This window comes from Trachypithecus francoisi, unplaced genomic scaffold, assembly GCF_009764315.1.
Source record: "Trachypithecus francoisi isolate TF-2019V2 unplaced genomic scaffold, Tfra_2.0 Lachesis_group18, whole genome shotgun sequence".
Lineage (NCBI taxonomy): Eukaryota > Metazoa > Chordata > Mammalia > Primates > Cercopithecidae > Trachypithecus > Trachypithecus francoisi.
Genome location: NW_022681463.1, coordinates 31,251,773 through 31,273,705, shown reverse-complemented (window position 1 = coordinate 31,273,705; position 21,933 = coordinate 31,251,773).

The following is a 21,933-nucleotide window of genomic DNA, read 5'->3' as shown; positions in this document are numbered from 1 at the left end:
TTATTATTATTATTATCATTATTTTTGAGATGGGGAGTCTTGCTCTGTCACCCAGGCTGGAGGACAGTGGTGAGATCCATATCTGCTCATGGCAACCTCTGCCTCCTGGTTTAAGCGATTCTCCTGCCTCAGCCTCATGAGTAGCTGAGATTATAGGCTCCCACTACAATGCCAGGCTAGTATTCGTATGTTTTAGTAAAGACTACGTTTCACCATGATGGCCCGGCTGATCTCAACCTCCTGACCTCAAGTGATTGGCCTACCTTGGCCTCCCAAAGTGCTGGGATTATAGGCGTGAGCCACTGCACCTGACTGATTTTTTTTCTTTCAATAAAGTTTTATTTCTTTGTAATTAAAAAAATAAATTCAATATAATTGCAGTTTCATTAATACAGACTCCATCAAACATATTACCTATACTTTGATCATTCTCTGATGATTATTATACAAAGTATCATATTTATAGCTCAACCTAAAGGATATACTTGCTTTGGGTAAATATTTAGAAGTCATACTCCCATTGTGTCAGTAAAATCAGGGAGAGATTTTTATAGCAGATAGCCTAAGGATGTTTTTGGCCTCATGTTGAAGATTTTTTATAAACCTCAGTCTGCCTAAAAAACTGGCATTGCTGCTATTTCTATATTGAAGTAAAAGCATCCATAGCTTGGAGATAGGCACAAGAGATCTGTGGGTGTTATTTCAGAGCGGTTCTAACCTTGCATCTTTGATGGACTTTTCTGTTGACTAGGCTATATTATAATTCTATATGGACAGAGTTTAATTTGTGGGCTTTTTGTTAGTAGAGGTCCAAATCACTTCTAAGTGGAAAACATAACCCAAAGTTTGTGATTTATTGCTATTTTGTACATTGACCAGTTTGTATCTGCCTTAGAATTATTATATTATCATTCTTTTATCAAATTACCTATCAGATACATAGATTCTGAAATATTCAAACAGACATTAACAACTTATTGGCTCCTTCTTTAACTGATAGAGTAAATAAAATGTTTTACATACATTTATTATATATATATAAACTGTATATTTTATATACATTTTGGAAATTATAATTTAACATTTTATTTTAAGCCAGTGAATTTTCAGCGTTTATTTGTTCAAATACAAATTAGATTATATATTCCTTAGTGATTTCTTCTTAGTTCTTGTAGAGATCAAACTTTTGTCTTCTTTGTTGACAATCCAGTTTTAATGGTCGCTATTACTCTAGATTCTGCAGATGTGCTGAGAGTACAGACAAATGGCATTGGTCAGGTCAACACCAAATGAGATCTACTTTGACATTTGCATTGTTAGTGTGTTCCCTTTCCATAAAAACTAATCTGCATCAAAGACATTCTAAGAAAAAAATCTCACTAAAAATAATTATATAGCATATGATGATGTCCTTACACATGGGGATAGGATGTCGTGCCAACTAACATTATCTGAAATATTGATCATGGCTCTCTTGAATTTCTAGTTCCCACCAAATAAAGGATATGGTGTCAAAATTTAACAAGATGTTAGTCCTAAAATAATCTTATTAACATATATCATTTTGGCAGTGAATGATAAGGGCTTTCCCTAAACCTTTCAAATATAATGGATTATTGTAAAGGATACATTGCATTAAAACAACTGAGAAAATTATCCAGTGAACTGGAAGCAACACCAAAAAATATATATAGACACTGTTTTGGAACATTGGCTCTTTGGTCATGTTAAAATGGAAAGAGTATTAACTTTGAAAGCAAATGGAAAGAAGTCCATGCCCAATTAATTGTTATCATTATTTTTCAAAAAGAGATAATAAAATTCATGTTACTCATTTTATTAAAAAGTCATAGGGGCAAACTCTAAGTGAAGCAAGATATGTGAAAGTCTTGTTTAATGATAAGATTTACACACGTTAAAGAGTTTACTAAATATATGTGCATGCAGTATAATATTGTAATGCAATATAATGTTATGCCTAAGTGTATTATTACATTGCGCTACAACTGGATAGTTTGCATGAAACATGGTATCCATTTATAGTAAACTTGTTCAAAACTAGAGTTACAAAATCTATAAAAATATCAGACTTCAGTAGATCAAAATAAAAAATGATCTGTTAAAAAAATATATACATGAGTGCCTGGAAATCTATTTTTTAAGAGTCTTTTTATATTGCTTAGTTATGACTAGAACAAAATGAAATAATTTTCTCTACTACTGGTTTATGTTTAACATATAAATTCACACATTGCTTTCATTATTGTTTAAAAAATAATGATAATTTTGTATATTGGCATAATATTTATATTTTGAAAAAAATTAACAGGCATTATGCCATAAATTTTCATGACTATAGAAAGTATTAAGCCAATAATCAGTACATTCATATAATGTGGGAGTAGGTAGGTATAGGGAGGTTAAGTGAATTAAGGAATACAATTGCTATACAAGTGAAAACTCCTCAAGCCTGTATATTTAACATTCTGAAAAATAAAGTAGGTTCTTATAAAACAGAAACTGTGACATTTATCTTTTGTGTTATTCTTGACTCTTAGAAGAGTACTACCAAATTAACAGCACAATAAATAAGTGTTGAAGATGAACCAAGCAAAAATAACATGCATACAAATATTTAGGTGATGATATTGTCTGACTCTGTGTCCCCACCCAAATCTCATTTTGAATTGTAATCTGAATTGTAATCCTCATGTGTTGGGGGAGGGAGCGTGTGGGAGGTGATTAGATAGTGAGGGATATTCCCCCATGCTATTCTGGTGATAGTAAGTGAGTTCTCACGAGACCTGATGGTTTCATAGGGAACTATTTTTCCCTTTCACTCTGCACTTCTCTCTCTCCCTCCTGCCACCGTGTGAAGAAGGGCGTGTTTGCTTTCCCTTTCACCATGATTGTATGTTTCCTGAGGTCTCCCCAGCCATGCTCAACTGTAGGTCAATTAGGTCTCTTTCCTTTATAAATTTCCTAGTCTTGGGTATTTCTTTATAGCAGCATGAGAACAGACTAATACAGGTGATTAGAATTTAGTGTAAAGAAAAGATTATAAAACAAAATAGATAAATCAAATACGTAGTAGAAAATTTACCTTTCATTGTACAGTTTTGAGTTATTTTATTTAAACTCCAATATTTTATGCTATATTTGTATACATGTGTATGTGTATATACATACACACACAAACACTAATCATAATAATTAATGGAAAGATTCTTCTAAGGTGCTGCAATAATTTGAATTATCCAAGAAATATGATTGTATTGATTTTCTTTTCAAAAACTTCTTTTCAAGAAAATATTGCATTTGAAGACTACAAAATAGGGTTGTTTCCTTAACAAATTTTACAACGTTATGCCAGATATACTGGGTGGTATGTGGCCACCCTAAATAGACAAGATGAACACCTACACAAAATGTGTTCAAGGTAGACACAGATGACACCACACACACCAAGCATATATGAAGAGTTTTAATATTTTCATAGTGTGGCTTTTCTCTTGAAGACAGGGTGTATATCCCAAGCAGTCCAAAATGGCTTGAGAGATCAGGGAAAGGAGACTGGTTTGGAGACTTTTTGTTGTGGTTAGGGCAGAGGGTTACATGGTTAGAATTTCCTGCAGATGCCAAAAGAGTAAGAACTTGGGTTTTCTTATAAGTTTGATCAGATGTGGGACAGAAGGGGGAAAGGAAGGTGTGAATTTTAAGAGCAGTCCATAGTCAGACATCGAAAATAAAAATTGGAGTCAGATTCTATATGACAAGAGACAATAGAGTGTTATCATTAATAATACTGCCTTGGCAATTTTTATCAACTCTCCTTGAAGGTTTTCAGGTTTCAGTTTGAGTACTCAGCCCCACATTCTGGCTTTTTTCTGACATGGACTCTGTGATTTTGAAAATTTGCACAACCTCTCTGTGCTTATTTTTCTTCTCTTTAGTAGTTCAACCCAATAGGTTATTGTGAGAAGTAAAAATAACCTAACCATGCATATGACCAATAATAGGTATCTGGAAATTATTAACTATTGTATTTATGACTAGAAAAATAAATTTAATGTTATATTTTGAACAATTTTAGCTATTTTAATGAGCACAACAAATGAATACAATTGCACAGGACAATATACAGCATTTTCATTGTGGTCCTGACCTTTTGCACTGACAAGGATGCTATACATGTTACAGGTATCTTATAGGGCAGCAGATATAGCCAATTTTCCAGGGTGCACTGCTCTGATTTTTATCCCCTTACTTATGGGCTGATTTCTCCAATGTGCACAATAACTTAAATTTAGAATTTTTAAAGGAATACTGCTAATAAGAAAGACAGTACATTAATCAAATACTGACAAATATATAAACTGAGTATTGTTGTTTCTTTAGGTGAAGATATTATTGTATTTCTTTTTGGAGCAGGTTAAGTTTTAGTTACCTAACATATTTAATTAAAGATACCAAATCTCTGTATTATTAAATTCATGTAATTAATTTTATTTCTAGAATGTACAAGTGAAAAGGTTATTCCCTCGATTTGTTTTTCTTTTTCTCTTATTTTTCACTTGTGTAACTTCCTTTCTAATTGTCATATGATTATATCACACTGACATTATATGCCTGTTACAATCCATTCTGTATTTGCCAAATGTTTTGAGAAGTGGTATTTTTTAGTTTGTCCCATCGTGCTACCAAGCTGAATTAGAAAAGTTATTGTCAAAATTGTTGATTTACAAAGAGTCTTCCAAAAAGTTGAACCTCTTAAAATTATTGGGAGAGTTAACTTATGAAACATGTTTTGAAGATTGATGCATAATAAATGCTCAGCAAATATTATGCATTATTTAATATTGGAAGGAAAGATATACACTATTTTAAAAGTTGTTTAGATAGTTCTGAAGGTCGATAGTTTTGCTTTTAATATTATGCTTTGGATCACTAAAAAAAGTAACTTTATGTATCTAAGGATATAAAAAAGATAGAATTTAGTAAAATATGTTCAGGAATCATGTCCAAATCAAAATGAAGAGAAATAAATAGCCTGTCCAACTTTGTTCCTGTAAGTGGTAGAGAAGGGGTTAATTTAGAAATAAGATTATAATTGTAATATCGCAATAGGGTACCCTTGAAAGGAGAAGGGATCTACTGGAGGCCATTGTACAATTGATGCATAGTCTACTGTTACAAGAAAAAAAGGTGAGAAAACATAATAAAAATATCATTTTTCTAAAATGGTGCAAGATTCATAAAACCTGTTAGGTTTTAAATGCAAGGTGCTGACAAATTCATAGCATGAATACATACCCATCCTTAGAGGGAATGGAGGACGGAAATTTCAGAGTTATCAACAATAGCCTAGAATCTGCTCAGACTGATTATTCAGGAAAGCTAAAAGTGAACAATCACGGAATTTCCCCAGCAGGTAACGATCCACATACCCACAGAATACCTGAACAAAACAGTGGCCACTAGGGCATGTTACCAAAATTGTCTTAGGTGTCTTGCTCATGAAGGAATAATATTAAGATAAGTTTGTGCTTTCTCAAACCTAAGAAAAATATTTAACTGGGCTTTCTGGCTAAAATTCCATATATGCTTCATCACTAGAGTACCAGAAATAGAAAAGTAAATGGAACAATGGAAAATAAGGACATTAACATATTGTTGGCTATACCTGGAAGATTAAAATCTCAGAGAGAGTTGAAGATTGGGGGTGCACAATGTAAATTTGTTTAAGAAAAGATCAATTCCATGCTACCTTTTAAGAAAGAACATAATATTTTGCAGCCAAAAAATTATATGTATATATGTATGTATGTATGTATGTATCTATCTATCTATCTATCTATCTATCTATCTATCTCTCATCTCTCATCTATGTTGTTTATGCTTTTGGGAGACAATTCTCCATGGATCTCTGACCTTTCCACACTATTGTGACAGAAAAACTGACTGTGCTTTATTCCAAACTAACTTTATGAGGGATGTGTTTATGGTAAGCAGCCTTGAAAGGTAAAGTCTCCCTTCAAAGCAAAAGGCATGTTTGCTTAAATCCTTGAAAAACATAGTGCCTCTCTCAGATGCAAATGGCAGGCATACTTAATCTTCACTGTAAAAAGTATAGGTTCCCTAAGTTCAAAGTTCCTCTTATATAACTCAATCCACTGTTTATGGTAGTATCATCTGGCTTTCTTTCTGTCACCCTGTGAGAATTGGAGCTTGGGGAACTGGTATAAAAAATGCTGATACTCTTAGCTATTGCTATTGTTCTAAATATACTCTTTTGACCTAGGAGTCTTATGTCTTCTGCCCAAATCTGTAAAACTGTGGCAGGCTAATTTAAGTAAGATAAAGCCTCAAACCCTGACCAGTCTTACATGTACTGGATATGGCATTGAGAATAATGTTTTGTGTGAATAACTGCTGCAATGCATAGGGATTGGCTTGTGTTTTCAGTGTGTTCTAGCTTAGGGATATTGATGTGATAATTATATGGGACCTAGTGGCTCTTTGTACTGTTTGTAGGCGAGGTTATCCTGAGAGATTTCTAGTTATATTAATTCAAATTTTGGAAATGTTATAGAAAATACATACATTCTAATTTAGCTGGTCTCAAGAGATACACAATGAAGCAGAATTGGTTTCTATAGAAAAATCTCATTGGGTGGGGCTGGCCTCATATTCTACTGCTTCCTTGCCCCAAAGGAACCACCACACCATTGGTTGACTACAAGCTTGTTGTTAGGGTGAAACTCGTAGGAGGATAACAATTGGGATATTTCTGGGGAAAAACCTGATTCTCAGGGTCTTACAGTGCCTTGAAAAATATTTTGTCCTAATTTTCGAGAGGGAAAACATTTGAGGAAGCGTTTAAGCTTCTCTTTTCTTCTTTGAGAAAGAGTATCTCATTTGTTTTGTGAGAAGGAATACTTAAATTTTAGAAGCAATGTCAATCAGGAGAGAGGACTTGTGCATGAAAAAGGTCAGTCTTGAAAACCAGCTTGCGAACGTTGCCTCTTGGACTGTTGTGCTGAGATATGTGGTATATCTGCATGTAAGCAGTGCAACAGAAGCTCCAGCTGTGTCTCTGCTCCCCAAGTTCCAATTTCTCAGCTTGAAATTAGATACAGGAAGTCAGGACTGAAGAGACACCAAAGTTCAGGCTTAAGAAAAAAAAAAAGAAAGAAATGAGAGATTCTGCTAAGATTTCAAATTATTATTTATTAATTAAAATCAAGCGGATGACATAGGTTGATCCATAGCTGGACCGTGCATTTGTTTTTCATTTGTCAAAAACCTACAGACTACGAGTAATTAATACCATATTCAACCTTCAGTAATGAGGAAATGAAGACAGTCTTGAAATGTAGTTCATTTTATGCTAAATAAAAGTTTCCTATGATTAAACTCTGGCACTTTTCTGATGGGATCTCCATGCTATATACAGATTAATATTTCCAAATCACAAAATGATCTTGCTAATTTTCTGCACAGAAAGTTTAAATTGTTCCATCCTTATTTTTTTATTATATTATATATTTTTTAAGGATAAAGCCATTTTCCATACAATAGTGTGGAAAATCCTTAATCTTCTGAGGCCTGTTTATTTTTTTAGGCTCATTTCCCCCTCCTGCTTTATTAAATGTCTTACCCTTTCTTTCCAGCTCCATTCAAGGTTTAATCAGGTCAGTGTCTCTCTTTCAGGAACATTCAATACTCTTCTCTTCCTCAATTTAATTTAAATACTCCCCTGGTACACTGTCATAGCACTTATTGTATTAAATTGCAAACATTTGTCTACTTGTCTGCTCCCTTCAGTGGGCTGAGTTCTTCGAGGACAGGAAGTTTACCATTCATTTGCTCTCACTCTGCACCCCAGCCCTTAGCATATGGTAGCCACTGGATAAATACTTTTGAAATGTGAGTCCCTAAATGGCACAGTGCTCAAAACACTAGCCTGTTGTCCAAATCCTAAGGAAGTGATAGGAGTGGACAGAGAGATTCTTGAAATCGAATCTACAGAAGATGGAGTCTGGAATCTGTGGTTTTAAAAACATTATAGATTATTATAAAAATTCAATTGAAAACCTCTTCTCTAATACCTGCCTTCAGATTTATTTAGCTTTTGATTTTAATTTTCATTTTCTACATCTCACTCCTCTCATCTTATAAATAGTTGACTGTACTGACTGTTCTCGGTTAAACAACTAAAATCCTAATAACAGTAATAATATAGCAGATTAAATATTTGTGTTAACATGGTCATTATGATGTTTATTTTCCCAGAATACCAGAAACGCATTCTTAGGGCACATTATTATAGCTGTTTCTCTGAGCGAAATCTTTGAAGTGATTAAACACTCCTTAATGCTTGTCCAGCTGATGCAGGGAAGCTGTAGTTCCATGGTTTGTTGCCTAGTATTGTTTCCTTAGTGGACTCTTTGCATAGTAAACAATAGGAATATTTAACAGTTTGTTTTTTAAAAACATGATATAGGCTGTCATGATTTAAAGTATATAATAAAGTTATAAATTATCACTTCTTTTCTCTTTCTTCCCATGTCAGACTTAACCAAGTACTACACATGATATTTATGTAAAAATAATGTGATGTAGTTGGACTCTAGGTCTCCACCCTAGTCGGGACTCTGTGTGGGGGCTCCCAACCCAGATTTCCGTTCTGCACTGCCCTAGCAGAGGTTCTACATGAGGGCCCCAATATTTAAGGTTACTCTCTGGCACACATGAAAGCACGTAAACATAATTTTGTGGATATATGTCAGTAGAAATTCTATTTTTTGTTTTGTTTTCTTGATTTTTCCTTATAGTTCGATGACTTTATCTTACATGTCTTCTATAGCCCTGTGAGCCAAAAATATTACCTGGTTATCTATATGTTAGATGAGGACAGAGATCATGGCTGCAAGCATGCTGGGCTGGTTTTGTTACCTTGGATAATTCTGCTTACTGGTCCAATAAAGAAACATTTCTTCAAATAGCATCAGAAATTGTAGATGTTTAATTGTAATTCTCTCCCATTCCACCAAATTCCATCTTTTTTTAAAGCTTTTTTAAAGTTCAGTTTAAACTATTAATTTGTAAAGCTTTTAAAAATACTGACTGTATTAATGAGCCATGTAAAGTATATCAAATCAAAACAACTTCATATTAATTTTCCTGAAGTGAGAGATTTTAACAGTTTGGTGTAGCTAATGTTGAAAAGTTCCTGTATGGGTTCTAGAAACCTGAATCAATGAAGGAATTTCACTCCTTCTAGTAGGGGTCATACTGAGCACGACTTCTGTCCTACACAATTTAATAGCACCTTAGAAGTCAAAAAGTAAATAAATGGGAGAGTAAACTGTAAAGAAGCTGTGGTGAAAGGAATCTCACATTTTTACTGAAGTCCTTCCATGATAACACTTAAAGTACCACAGCTGTCTTTGGGCTATCAGCAGTGTGATAATTTTAAGAAAAGCTAATCACAGTATTATTTAATATTAATCCCTTCAAGTTGTGAGGTTTATGTTCCTTATCCTTAAATTTAGGTAAAGTGACTGCTTTGAGCAATAGAGTATGATGGAAGTGACTTTATTTGACTTTCAATATTAGATTATAAAGGGGATTCAGCTTCTGTCTTGTTCTTTCATTTTATTTTTCTTTTACACATAAAGATTTTACACATTTCTGGGGTACATGTGATATTTTGATACCTGCATACAATGTATAGTGATCAAATCAGGGTATTTAGGATATGCAGCACCTCAAATATTTATCATTTCTTTGTTTTAGGGATATTCTAAATCTATTTCTAGCCATTTTGAAACATACAATGGATTATTGCTAACTATAGTCACCTTACTGTGCTATCCAACACTAGAACCTATTCCACCTACCTAACTGCTTGAGATCAGATCTGGAAAGTTTGGCTACAAGAATGAGTGTAAAGAAGTCAAGCCATGTTCAGGTGTCCTGATGACAAACTCAAATAAGCCCAGTTGTTTCTATCATTTGGGACCAACTGGCCAAAATGTGATTGAAGAAACCTCCAGAGGAGTGCAAGCCCCATACATGAAGTTATTCCATTTTTGAGTATTCACAGCTAAGGTTTCAGCCATAAGGAGAAGGGGCAAGCCATGTCCTTGGTGGTGAGTGCCTCACTCATAGACCTGAGTCTAATAACATGCTTGCCTTAGGCCACTAAATTCTGGGACAGTCTGATTATTGAAGAAACTATTTTCTAAGAGAAGTAAAATTCTTATCATAAACTATACGGCGTCTCTGAATAACATTATCCACAGCCATCCCTAACATTATCATTTTTGTCTCTTTAGGCAAATGTAAAAATGCTTATAAATAAATATAGAAGCATATCTATCTTTCTAATTATTTATATTCATCAAATATTTATATTCATAGATAAAGTAAATCAGTAATTATTTTAAATAAAAATATAAAATTTGAAACAGGCGTTGAATGTTCATAAATGTTCTATTATTTGTATGGTCCACTTGCCCAGTTCCAAATGATTTCAAGTTCTGAGAATTAGTCTGGAAACAAAATAATAGGTAAAGGTTATTGTGACTGCATTAATTCCATCCTTTTCCACAACATAGTATAAACACTTGCCATATTAGTGCCTGTTTATCCAAAAATCTTTGATACCACAGGCAGAGAGCAATTGTTTGCCAGTTCTTAATAATTACAGGTTTTCAGAAACTAGTCATAGAGATGTAACTGTGAAGCAGTTTGGAAATATTCACCAAGCAGTTCTCTAGAACTAGAGTTTCTACAGAATGAGAAGTTAGAACAAGCTTTTTTAGCCTTGTATAATATATTCATATCCTTCATATGCTCTCACCAGAAGATTTTCAGTATCTAGACAATCTGAATTACATAACTCAGAATTAAAGCCCTGATCATTGTTTTTTGGATTTGTACCTCAAATCTCAGCCGCGTGGCTACTGGAACTTATACCACAGCATTTGCTCTGTTTTGACTCTAATTTCGAGACACCAAACAATAATGAAAGACAGTAATCCTGGAGTGCTGGGGGGACAATGTATTGAGCACTATATTTCCTCCAACTTTCAACCTAGACAGAGTTTCCAATTGGTAGTATAAGAAAAGAGAATTCCAGTTAAACTAAAGGCTTCTGCACAGCAATAGAAACTATCAACAGAGTAAACAGACAACCTACAGAAAGGGAGAAAATATTTGCAAACTATGCATCTGACACAGGTCTAATGTGCAGCATATAATTAACTTACAGAAATTTACAATAACAAACAACCCCATTACAAAGTGTGCAAAAGACATGAATGGACACTTTTCAAAAGAAGACCTACATGTGGCCAAAAATCAGATCAAAAAATCTCAGCATCACTGGTCATTAGAGAAATATAAATGAAAACCACAATGAGATACCATCTCACACCAGTTAGAATGGACACTTTTTAAAAGTCGAAAAATAACAGATGGTGGTGAGGTTGTGGGGAAGAAGAAACCCTTATACACTGTTGGTGGGGTTGTAAATTAGGTCACTCATTGTGGAAAGCAGTGTGGCAATTCCTCAAAGACCCAAAAACAGAACTACCATTCAACCCAGAATACTGTGACTGGGTATATACCCAGGGGAATGTAAATCAATCTACCATAAAGATGCATACCCGTGAATGTTCATTGCAGCACTGTTTACATTAGCAAAGAGATGGAAGCAACCTAAATGCTCCTCAAGAGCCCCATGGATTCTGTGAGGTAAAGAGACAAGCTGAGAGTCTCTGGAGAAAAAGGCAAGGACTGAGTATTGCAGAGGTGATGGCAGAATGAGAGATACACGTGGTGAGAACTCTGGGGATCTTCAAGTGGTGCCTCTTAAGTATTCATCTGAGTATTGGTTAGTGCAGGCATGTGGGGAGTTTACCTGGGTCTGGATTAATAACCACCCTAGAAAGAATAGTGATTGGTGCCAGGAATACTGTCAGGGAAATACCTATTCCCAACAGACCGCAAAACCTCATGATTCTTGAGGATTCGAGGAGAGTATAAAGAAGAGGTCCACCTCAGTGCTGCAGAGCATTTAACCTTAGCCAACATGGTAAATGTTACAATTTCTAGCATCCAGTGAAATGTTACTAAGATTGCCAAGAACAAAAAAGGAATTTGTGACCCACAATGTGTCCTTCAACAGGTGAATGAAAAACCAAAATATGGTATATCCATCCAATAATAAACTACTTTAAAATAAAATAAACTTTTCATATATATGCATCTTAGAACTCAAAATGATTTTTGAAGACAAAAAGAGTACATCTACATGATTTAAGTTAAATAAATTTCTAAGACTTACTAAGCTATAATGACAGAAAGTATATCAGCTGTGTGGCGGGAGTAGCAGAAGGAATTACAAAGGAGTGTGGGCAAACTGAGAGAAAGGGAAATGTTGATTATTTTGATCTTTGTGATGGCTTCATGGGTATGAACAAATATGAAATTTATCAATTTATATACTTAATTATGTACAATCCATAACATTACAGTAAAGTCATCTATAAAATAAGAATAAAAATATTTTCTTACAAAGGATAAGCTTATTTTCAGACACTTTGATAAGTGTGCCGTAATGATGTTTATTTTAGGAATTATAATTAAAATCACAAATTCAAAATATTTCCAGAGAATCTATTTTATTACATTAATATAGCTACTTTAAAATATCTGAATTAGTTTTTCTTCTTTTGAAAAATTATGTTTAACATTGAAAGCAGGCCTAATATTTTGCCTGCTTTGGGGCTCAGAAGTGGTTAGCTGCAAATCAACTTTATTTGCTCTTGAGTTCACTGAATTAGAAAAGTTTGCTTTTGCAATTATTTGAAGTATTCCTCTAATTTTTAAAGATTATTTAATTATTGTATTCCAAAGTTTATTTCTGCTATCAGAGTTGTGTTTTCTAATTAGCGAAGTAAAAAATAATTAGGATACATTTATATTTCACTAAGAAATCCACTTTTACAGACAAATTTCATAGCATCAGAAATTTGAAAGTTTTATGCCTCATAGAACTACTCTATTAAACCATGTATGACACCAATAGACATACAATTTTAGCTTTTTTTTTAACTATAGTAAATATATAGACAAACCAGAATGGTTCAATTTGTTATACACCGTAAGATTTGCTGATTTTGTTCAACTTCTGTTCTCTTCTTTTATGAAAATGAGAACGAGAAGGATTTTCTGAAGTTTCTTCTTTGTTGAATCATTTAAAGCTATTTATGATTATTTTTCCTGCTTAGAGCCTGTTTACCTTAGCCTAAGTTAACAACCCTCTCTTCTTTGAAGACAGTCTAATTACCGTGGTGGGAACTTTCATCAGCCATCACGTATTGCATCTAGAAGTGCTGGAACAATAACTCAAAGTGACTGATTGACAGCAACTGCTACCAAATTAGCATTTCCATGGAAGCCAGCATCAGTTATCGTCAACAGACATTATCCTCCTCCAAGATTTTCTGAACTGCTTTTCAATAGAGGCCAAATCACTCAGTATGCAATAAAACAAAAGATACTTTGTCTGAATACACTATTAGGACAGAAGCAAGCATCTTGTTACTTCACACTATATGATGTTTAAATTGCATGAGAAGAAAGAACAAATTCTTCCTATTAGACATTACCTTTTGTAGTGAGATGGTTTAAATATAGCATATTTTAAAAAAAGCACATACACTGAATTGGAATTTTTAAGTTTTAAAGCTGATTGGTTAATGCAGTGTCAATACATGTCATGAAAACAACATGTCTTGCTAGGATTAGGTCTGAGCATATGTGAAACAGCAAAAAAATTACACCTCCTAAGAGATGAAAGTAGACTGCTTGTATTTCATAGCTTTCATTATTCAAAATAAAACACATTAATATTTAAATGCTGAGTCAGAAAGCTAAAAGAGATTTTCAATATGATCTAGTGAAAATGTCTGTATATAGATACAGAGACAATGACTTTCTCAGTATTAAATCATAAAATACATTTAAAAGGCAAGACTATGACCTGATTATATGAACTCATATCTTAGTGTTCCTCAGACTTTCACATGGACAAACACACATACACAACACACAACACGTTTGACTCTTTCTATACTTAATGTTGTGTTCTTTTCTGGTTTTATTTAGTCTCAGTGTTACTTAACTGCATTTGATAACAACAAAGTGCGAGATTACCTGATTTAAAAATTTCAGTCAATATTAGCATTTAGGACTTTACAACTTTTCAATCAACCTCTGTGCTGTCAAACATCTCTATGATGTTTTTTTAACTCTGCACAATACCTGGCAATTCTGAAGCCACTTAACCCATATCATGTAGTTGATGTCTGACAAATTAGGTAACTAGTTAAAATTTACTATAGGTAACTGAATTCTGAATCAAATGTAACTACAATAAAGTTTTTATCATAATTGCCTGACTAGTACATGTTATATTTTTGGTGGCGATGCTTCACCATTAATAGATACATTGATTTGAGTTATATTCCAATGAAGCTAATGACTATTATCAGTTTTTATATAAATATACACACATATATATTCTAAATATACATATTACTTTTATGAATATGTATATATGTATCCCATAAGTGAAGATAGTTTCCATACCACTGAAATGTAACCACAATGTTTATGATGTGTGCTGTATAGTATTTTATGCTCACAAAGAAAAAGTTATATTTGAACAACTTGCCTAGATTGATTGCTCCATTTTCTACTAGATATTTTTGACTTGGAAAATTGGATGTCACCTCAGCACTGGCACATCCATATTAAATTAATCATCTTCACTTTGAAATACTTAGTTTTAGTAAGTTTTCTTAATTACAGTTTTCATTACTTTTTCCACTACACTAGAATTTTGAGTTCTTGTTGTTTTTTAAAAATTTTATTCTCACTTAGTATTATGGTAACTTTCTTTAGTCACACGTTTTCAAAAAACTCTCTGGTAGCATGTCATAAAATGTGAACAGTTTCTTTTGTCACTTTAAGTGAACACATATCTAAGTGTATCTATTCTGCAATTATAACTTTCTTAAATTGCATCTATACACATCTATGCACTGTAGCAAAACAAGAAAAATTAGGATAGGTAGCTTATTAGAATGTCTAAAGTTTCTTTGAGACTTTCTTTTGGTTTCAAATTTTTAAACTATTTTTGTTTTATTTTTTGTATGGTTGCTCCCATTTTTATGTACAAATAGTAAAGAAAAAAGATTTCTTTTTTATTCATAAGTGACGCTATTAATCCCTGTCACCTCCAGGGTTTTCTAATAAGACTATCCCTTCAATCTGGCTAGGGTTATGTTGAAATGCTTGTGTTAGTTATCTAACTTTGTATGACCTGATGCATCTGACTTGGCTGTAAATAAATATGGCCACGTCTCTTTTCCTTTTGTAATTAATTGCCAGCCATATACATGCCTTCAATAACAAGAAATCCACTAATGCTACTATAAATTATCCAGTAATTCTTAGATTTACTCAGTTCAAAGGAGCATACCTTGCTTTTATACCCCAGCAGGTGGATCTTTGGTTGCCAAAGCACTGTCCTGGACAGTGGCCCCTGCTCATTCCTGTTAGATGCCTCCAGTCTTCTGCTTCCTTGTTTCTCTTTCATCTCCGTGTATCTCCATCTATCGTACTGATTTCTCACATATGTGGCTCACTCACATGGTTATCACCCTAACATACAAGTTTAGTAATAGTTGATTGATTCAAGAACTCAGAGAATGAATGCGGTAAATCCTAAAGAATTTGAATATAGGAAACAATTAAGAAATAGTCATAAATCGGTCAAAGAGAAATCAGATGAATAAATGGGGTATTGACACCAAATATAAGAAAGGGCAGAGAAAAATTGATTAGTATTTCAAAATGTTTTTTACCACACTTATTTCCCTTAATAACTAATATGACAATTCCACTGCAGATAATCTAACATCCTTTCACTTGAATTCCCCATACTCACTTTATTTGCCAAAAATATTCTTCCCAGGGATAATCCTTTCTACCTCTGCTATACCTATGCTTTCTTAGGTATGTAGAAATTTTAGACAACATTTTTTAAAATATATCAGAAAATACTGAATAATGCTCTGGTGTGATAAAATAAAAATTATATTAAAATAAAATTTATTAAGTTAATGCAATACTCAATTACATTCAATGCTAGTTGAGAAACATTCTGATAAACATTGAAAGAAAAGTATCAGTAAAGCCAAATCCCTGTGCTCAAGGTGTATCTAGATAGAAAGTGAGGAGAACATTTACATTTATTATAATGATTAGATTGAGTGATGACATGAAAATAATATCACTCTTTATTAGAGAAAAAAGTTTTCATAAAGAATGATGAAAATTCATAATTTAAAGTAGTGAAAAATATTATGTAAAAGCACAGAAGAAGTTTGTGTGTGTGTGTGTGTATGTTTGTGTGTGAGTGTGTCTGTGTGTGTGCCTGTGCTTATGAGGAAAAAGAAAGACATCTATGTAGACAAAGATAGTGGCAGAGCTGGTCTGTCTGAAATCCCTCTTTTTGGTTTGCAGGATGCCACCTTCTCACTGTGTTTTCTCCTGGCCTTTATTTTAGTGTGTGCATGCTCTCCTGGTGTCTGTTTCTTCTTATGAGGACATAGGTCCTATTGAACAAAGGCCCACCCTTAGAAGCTTATTTACTCTCCATTGCATCCTCAAGGGCCTGTCTCCACATACATTCATGTTGGCAATTAGGGCTTCAATCTATAAGTCCTGGGTTGATACAGTTTAGTCTTTGAAACCTAGTTTACATATTTTTCTGACGCCATAGTGGATGGTGAATTGCAAGAATATAGACAACAGAAGTAGATAAAATGGATGAATTCCAGATTTGGTGACAGAGTGCAAACTGGAAAGGAGAAAGGACATAACAGTCCCCTGTAATTCACAGACTTCTACCTGCATGGTCCAGGAAACCTTTTACAAATATATGGATTTTAGTATGTGATCAACAGTGAAAGAAGACACTCTAAAAATTTATTTTTAAGCAAGTAAATAACATTATGCTCTTAAAATAAAAAGCACCCACCAAAGATATACGGATACACAAAATAGATCACTCAAAATCAGCAATATTTTCTTTTATGGAAGTTTACTGAATAATTAATTTGGTAAACGTATTGGATGAAGTTCATCTAGATTTCAGAAAAGCACTTCACAAGGTCTCACATGATGTCCTTGACAACAAAAATTCATTTTGTTGGAAGGCAGGGAATTTGGGTGGGATTGTCAATGGTTGATCATGTTCAGAAAGAGCTATAATTACTGAGAATCTGTCAAGAGAGAATACAGATTCTAGCAGCATGCAATAGAAGTTTTTGCCCTGCTCTGTTTTACATTTTTATCAATGACTTGCGTGATTACAATTGCAGCCAACAAAAAACTGGAAGTGATAGCTATTATGTTGGATGACAGATATCAGATGCAAAGAAGAAACAAAGGATGTAAGATGTCCTATGAGAGTTGCATAGGAAAATCAACACAATGATTCAGAGGACATTTATACAAAGTCACCTCAAAGTCAGACAAGGTCCTAGACTTCAAAGGCATAGTTGTAATTTGGCTGAATGCATTACCTTATTTCCAAAAAGTATATGTCACTCAAAAGCATGAAGTAGCAATCATGAGATTGTGGAAAAAAGGGACTTACAGAAGCAAAGGTTGGTTGTTTCAATTCTATTTCTGATCAGGGAAGAATGAATCTTTTTTTTTTTTTTTTTTTTTTTGAGGCAGAGTCTCGCTCTGTCGCCCAGGCTGGAGTGCAGTGGCGCGATCTCGGCTCACTGCAAGCTCCGCCTCCCGGGTTCACGCCATTCTCCTGCCTCAGCCTCCTGAGTAGCTGGGACTACAGGCGCCCGCCACCGCGCCCGGCTAATTTTTTTTGTATTTTTAGTAGAGACGGGGTTTCACCATGGTCTCGATCTCCTGACCTTGTGATCCGCCCGCCTCGGCCTCCCAAAGTGCTGGGATTACAAGCGTGAGCCACCGCGCCCGGCGGAAGAATGAATCTTAAACAATATATTTTAAATAATAATATTTAATCAGCAAAATTGACCTATTACTATCTTGGATAAAAATATTAAGCTTTCTTATCCTTGGTGCCAATAAGTATGAAATTAATCTATTAATTTAGTTTATAAAATGCTCATAAAACAACCTGATCCTACATTTTTTCCTATCTTATATGCATACAGGGAGAGAATGAACTACAAATATGAAGTAAATGATTTCCTTCATTTAAGAGTCACATTTCTGTTTTGAATAAGGAAATTGTTGTTCTAGCTTCATAGATCAATTTGGAAAACTTGATTAAGTTAGTTCACAAGTGAGACATGGATCCATCCTGCATGTAATTATACAATCAGCTTTCTGGCTTTGCAAATACAAGGGTCAGATCCTGAACCACAGTAAATTAGTGAATATATGAGTGTCACAGTGAGAGACCTATTGAAGGACAACTTCTGAACATTGCCAGGAGATATACGATGCAGCATAATCATTAACTATTCAGGGTCACCATTTATTCTAATTTTGTATTTCTAGCTTGTATTAAAAATTAGTTATAGAAAAATAGTGACAGGTAGTCAGGTAGTAATCCACATCAACATGCAAGGAAAATGTTTATAAATATTTGTTAATGACAAGATCAATAAGAATAACACACAACATGGAAGAAAAATGTATTGCATCTTTAACATATTTAATAGCATCCGTGCATGCAGATACAAATACATGACATATTTTAAGCTATAAAAACCTGTATGATAATACGTAGTTCTTGTAAAATATTTTAAGAGAAGCATTGAATGGAATTGTGTTAAGAAAGAAGCAGATAGAATGGTTAAGGGGATATAACATGTATAACTAAAGTGCATTGTTATAAAAATTAAGGACAAGCAAAATATATAAGTAATAATATACACATATATGTCCATCAGCTAGCTCAATAAATTAATATTGCCAATATTGCTGAAATCTCCTCCCTAATTTAATTTCCTATTCACTCTGCAGAGATGTCTTCTATACTGAATTTTATTTGTATAACTCTGATTCTTCCACTATAGCTTTACTGTATACATATACATTTATAAGCATACTGTGATGCTATTTTGTATGTTTTTAAACGTTAGGGAACTTGAACCCATGATATATATCTTCTGAAACTTATTTTTTCCAAGCAAAATTACGTCTTTAAAGTTTGTATGCATTGACATGTACTGTGCTATTTGATTTATGTTCACTGCTTCACAGTATCTCATTATATGAATATGTATGAAAATGTTACTATTCTTTTTAATATTCTCTGTTAATAGCTATATAGGTAGGTTCCCACTTTATTTTTTCCACAACAAACAACACCATGAACATTCAGAAACACATATCATGCGCATATTTCTATTTCTCTAATATACACAGTTGGAGTACATGGTTGACTTATAGATTCAATGCATCTTTGATTTTACTACATTTTGCCAATCATCTCCTCTGTGTATTTACACTGATTAGTCTACCCACCAATAAAAAAGGTTACTGTTCTGCTTTCTCACAACATATGATATCCTGTTTCCTGTCAGCATGGTGGGTGTAAAAATATATCTCATAATGGTTTGAATTTGTAGTTTTATCATTACTAAGGGGTTGAACATCTTATAATTTGTTTTATAAGCTTTTTATGTTTTGTTTTTCATGTAATAGTGTTCATAGCTTTGGTCCTTTCTAACTGACTTTTTAATGCATACTACATATGGCAACTTGTTGCCATTTTTTGGCATATGATGTCAGGATTTATTTTTTTTTAAATAAATGTTTTATTGTTTAATAAATTTTGATTTACAGAAAAGTTGCAAAGGTAGTTCAAAGAGTTCCTATATACCCCTCATCTAGTATCCTCATTATCAATATCTTTCATTACTATGATATATTTTCCAATATTAAGAAATTGACATTTATATATTACTCTTAACTCCAGAAAATATTTGGATTCAGCCATGTTTTCATTAATGCCCTTTTTCTGATCCAAGGTCCAATCTAGGGTAGCACTTTGCATTTAGTTGTCATGTTTCTGGTGTCTTCTGGTCTGTGAAAGTTTCTCAGACCTTCCTTGTATTTCATGACATCAACAGTATTAAGGAGTTCTTGAGTTGGAGACCTCACACCTCCTGATTTTGAATTGTATTATAAACATATAGTAATCAAAACAGTTTGGAAATGGCATAAAAACAGAAATATAAATCAATGGAATAGAATAGAAAGTCCAGAAATAAATCCCAATATATATGGTCAACACATTTTTTACAAAGACGTAAAAGAAAAAGGATATAATAGGAAAAGGAGAGTTTCTTCAAGAAATGGTGCTGGAAAAACCGGACTTCCACAGGCAAAAAAATAAAATCACAGCCTTATTTTATACGAAACACAAAAATCACTTCAAAGTGGAGGAAATATACAAATGTAAAACCTGAAACTATGAAACTCCTAGAAAATAACACAAGAGAACAACTCCTTGACATTGGCAATGATTTTTTGATATCACGCCAAAGGCTCAGGCTACAAAAGCAAAAATAAATACATTGGACTACATTGAACCAAAACCTTCTTCACAGCAACAGAAACAATCGACAAATGTAATGTCAACCTACAATATGTAAAAAAATATTTGCAAGCCACGTCCACATATCTGATAAGAGACTGATATCCAAAATGTATGAACAATCTTTACAACTCAATAGCAGAAAAACAACTCAGTTAAAAAATGGGCAAGAACCTGACCAGAGAGTTTGCAAAGAAGACATAAAAATGGTTAACAGATACATACAATACTGTGTGTATTGACAATATTGTGTCAATATTGCATGTCAAAAAATGGAAATGAGTTGCCACATGTAGGTATGCATTAAAAAGTCAGTTAGAAAAGACCAAAGCTGTGAACAGTGTTATACAATATCCCCAATATCAGAAAAATGCAAATTAAAACCACTGCGTCATCCCATAACAGAACAGCCATTAAAAGACAAGAGATAACGAATGTTGCTGTGGGTGTGGACAAAGGGGACCCTTGTACACTGTTGGTGGGAATGTAGATTGATACAGCCATTATATAACAGCATGGAGGTCTAAAGAAATTAAAAAATAGAACTACTATATGACAGCAATCACTCCTCTGGGTATATGCCCACAGAGATGAAATTACCACCACATAAAGGTATCTGCATTTATGTTTATTGCAGCATCATTCACAATAGCCAAGGTGTAGAAACAATTGTCATTAATGGATGAGTAAAGAAAATGTGGTGTGTATATATATATTCACACAATACATACATACATTTTCTGTATTTATATACTCAAATGTGGTATATATATATATATGAATATATAAATACTATTTAGTCTTGGAAAAGCAGATCCTGCCATTGGCCACAACATGGGTGAGTTGGAGGACATTATGAGATATGAAAGAAGCCAGACACAGAGAGAAGAATACTACATGGTATCACTTATATGTAAAAACTGAAAACAAAAAGTCAAAGTCAAATATATACAAATACACAGAGATAAAAAATAAAACAATGGTTACCAGGGGTGGTGAGACTGTAGGAAATGAGGAGATGCAGGCCAAAAGGTACAAGTAGCGGATATGCAGGAGAAATGAGTCTAGAACTCTAAAGTAATGTAAATGTAATGAGGATTATAGTTTCTGAGATTCTATTGTATTATGGATTTTCTATTAAATAAATAAATGTTAGCTGTTATTCTCATCAACAAACGTAACTATGTGAGACGACAGATATAAACATCTGCTCCACTACAGTAGCCAATTTACTATGTATATGGATG